Genomic DNA, 3940 nt, shown 5'->3' on the forward strand with positions numbered 1-3940 from the left:
CAGCGGCGCGGACCTCACCAGCGCAGGGCGCTGCCGGCGCAGTCTCCACTCAGACCCCAAGAAAGAGCTGAAGTCGTGGCGTGTGTGGCCGGGGTGTTTTCGGATCTGTCTGTACCCTCCCTCCCCGCTTTATTTTCGGGAACACCCGGGCGAAGTTGCCGCGCTGGGCACGGGGACTAGCGCCGTGTCGGGCGCAGAGACTGAGCGGGATTGAGCGCCGCGGTCCTGAGGGCGCTCGCTCGCCTTTTGCAAGGATTGGAGCAGCCGCGGTGCGGCCAGTCCGAGTTTTGAGTGTGTGTGTGTGTGTGTGTGTGTGTGTGTGTGTGTGTGTGTGTGTTGTGTGCGAGAGAGAGAGAGAGAGAGAGAGAGAGCGAGAGAGAGAAAGAGGGAGAGACTGCCTTCGTTCTCTGGCTGATCTGTACAGTCGGCAGCCAATCTTGCTGTATACCTCGCCCTCGCAGACAGCTGGGACCCCGCTATAGCCGGGAGGGAAGGAAAGGGGGAAGTAACCAGCAAACCAGCAGGGGGAGGGAGAGAAGAGGAAGCAAAGTTGGGGGTGGTAGGGGAGAGGAGGGGGGAAAGGAGAAGATCGAGGAAGAAGGAAAGGGTAGGAGGGACAGGGTATTACTTTTTTAATCCCTTCAATAACATTGGCTATGTCCCGGCCAACAAGAGAGCAGAGGAAAAATAAACTTCTTCCTGGACACTTTCGCCTCTGATTCCAAACAACATCAAGATGTGAACACCATTCTCGCTTCCTTTGGTGGGCCTCTCGAGACCCAGGTTGCGGACCCTGCACCTGTGCAGGGTTGCCATCTCTCCCTGTCTCTCTGAGAGCTTACCCATCATCGCTCCTTCTCTTCTGCATCTTCACTTTGAATCCACCCCCTCTCCCCTGCCCCCAGGAGAAAAGTACGTGCGAGTGGAGTCAATCCCGTCTTAAAACAATAAACAAGCAAACACACTACAACCCCACCCCCCCCCCCCCACCCCACCTCCCACACACATTCCCCCTCGAGAGGATTCTCTGCAGGATTGTGAATGGTGGTGAAACGGAAAGACTTCTGGGACACGCCAGAATCCAGAGTGGGCTCTCAGAGTTAGCACCTCTTAGTTAGATCCTTCCTCACCCTGTCTTTCCTGGCTGTAAAATGGCGATTAAACTACTAGCTAACTAACATTTTACCCCACACTTATCATGCTCTAGGTACTCGCTGTTCTTTTGATTTCAAGTGTATTGTCTTTAAAGGATTTTAACGAGAAAGCCCATTTTACCGATGAGGAAACTGAGGCAAAAGGACACTCCTAGATGGCAGACCTGAGCTCCAAACTCAGGGAGCCTGATTCCTGGGCTCAAGCAGTTAATCATCACACTATTAATAATGAAACTAGCATTTATTTAATTTATTTTTTAAACACCTTTATTGGAGTATAATTGCTTTACAGTGGTGTGTCAATTTCTGCTGTATAACAAAGTGAATCAGTTATACATATACATATGTCCCCATATCTCTTCCCTCTTGCGTCTCCCTCCCTCCCACCCTCGCTATGCCACCCCTCTAGGCGGTCACAAAGCACTGAGCTGATCTCCCTGTGCTATGTGGCTGCTTCCCACTAGCTATCTATTTTACACTTGGTAGTGTATATATGTCCATGTCACTCTCTCACTGTGTCCCAGCTTCCCCTTCCCCTTCCCCGTATCCTCAAGTCCATTCTCTAAGAAACTAGCATTTAAACTGAAGTTTCAGTGTGACAATTCATGTACATGTTCTTAGCACAGTTCCTGGCCTCCTGCAGTAAAGACCCCAGTAAATGTCTGTTGCAGCGTATCTACCTGTTCCCTCGGTGGGAGCAGAGTGGGGTTTATGGAAAAGAATATAGGCTGTGGGATCACATTGGGCTTCCAAATCTCCCTTTCTTCTTTGAAGGTGAGTAAGGACACATTCCTTTTAGAGTTTTGTTTGGATGACAATAGAAGACAGTGCTAAAGTGACTGGCACACTGGCTAGCCTCCAGTAGGGGCTCAATCTCTTTGTATCCCAAATTTATCCCAAATGCAGACTACATCCTCCCCACTAAGTCACTTCTCAACCCTCTGTGGTTTGGATTTTGCCCTTGGCCACCCCTGGAACTGTTCTGCAGATAATAGCACAAACTTCAAGGCTGGTTGTGAGACTTATGTGAGATCGTGTGTGTGTGTGTGTGTGTGTGTGTGTGTGTGTGTGTGATCTTTGCCTGGCATAAAGAACATAATAGCTTTTGTGATTAATAATGAAGACCTAATTGCAAAATTCAATAGGCCCTGGAAATTCTCTCCCCCTTTGATTTTTCTCTGTGGAATCTTTGGTTCATTCTCTCTGCTTCTTGCTCTCTCTCAGCTCTGTGAGCTGCCTCCTCTTTCTTGGCCTGCCTTCAGTGTTTCTCACATGTTTATAACCTGCCCTGAGAGGATACCAAATTGGGAAAAAAAATCTCCTGCTTTGGTGGTCACCTCTGACCTTCAAATATATAGTTCTGGCACTCTCTCAGTCCCAGTCTGCATTGCTTAAATTTCACCTTCCTCCATTTTGAAACCATCCCCAAGACTTCCCTTCCTTTAGCTCCAGTGCATAGCTCCATGGCTACCTCTGCTACTTTGTACTCGATGTAATTTCTCCTTTTTAGAAGCTGTGCTGTGACTGCTGGAGTTGACCACATGTCTTCAACGTCTACCCTTACTTCTTCCTAGATGTATATACTTTCCCTTCCTTGTGCTGCCATTTTCTTATTTGAGTCGTAAGTATAAAGTAATAGTTCCTGTTGACAGGGTCATTGTAAAAAATCATGGGACAGCCCATGTCAAGAGATTAGTACAGTGCCTAGCACATAGCAAATGCTTAAGAAGAATCAACTCTGAGCTAAGAGAGATTGCTTGTATGTTTTTGTCTAAAGCAGAGGTCAAAAAAAAAAAAAAAAAGCAGAGGTCAAGCCATACTCATCTTTATATTTTAGTGACCAGCCATTACATTCAGAGTAAACAAAGTGACAAGGAGATACTAAGCGGGTAGACTAACCCCTACCTGGGACTCTCACCTGTAATTGCAAGACCAGATAAAAAAAGTGTGGATAAAATCTGTGGCAAACTGAAGAACACTTGTAGCAGCCAGATCCTGGACCGAAAGTGCCTCATTTACAGCTAACCTACACCCAAGTAGATGGAGCAAGGGATGAACAGACCAAACCAGAAGCATAATGTTCTTCAATGACAAAGAAATGACACTCATGTCAGACCCTCTGAGTGACCTTCTGAGAAACTGAATTGAAAGCAAATTGAATTGGGAGTAATAGTTCCCTCATCAGAGTACCTAGAGATGCCATCTTATGATACTTCACAACCGTAGCACAATGTTACTTTTATCAAAGTTCACAGAATCACAGATCTGGATGGTTTAAGTTGTCTCAGAATGCTGGCATCTTTAGATACCTTCCCCCAAAAGGGATAAAAGATAGGATTCATAATTCTGACTCAGCATCTGGCTTACCTGATACTTGGAGGATTTGTAGCTATGCAAAGCAAGGAACTTCTGAATTGAATCCAATGGTGGTACATGCTCTGATTTCTTGTTGAGTCTGGTTAATTAAAATCTGTCTTATATTTTAGTAATAGGAGTTTCCTATTTTTATCTTAGTGAGTAGCTGTTACTGTTACTGCCAACCACTGAATCAGAGGACACATACCAGTCTCTTTTCCTAAACACAAGGAGAGTTAAAGAAAGACATTTCTGTAATTTAACAGCAGATGCAAATTAGAGATTTTAGTGGATTCCGTTGAGTTGAGCTCTACTTTTGACCACAAAATCATGTCTCTCTCTGTGTGTATATGTATACACATGTATGTATGTGTATACATGTATAGCCACGCACGTACATGTCTGTACATATGTGTGTATACATGTATATA

The sequence above is a fragment of the Monodon monoceros genome, unplaced genomic scaffold, assembly GCF_005190385.1.
Source record: "Monodon monoceros isolate NGI ecotype Baffin Bay Population unplaced genomic scaffold, NGI_Narwhal_1 Super_Scaffold_20, whole genome shotgun sequence".
NCBI lineage: Eukaryota > Metazoa > Chordata > Mammalia > Artiodactyla > Monodontidae > Monodon > Monodon monoceros.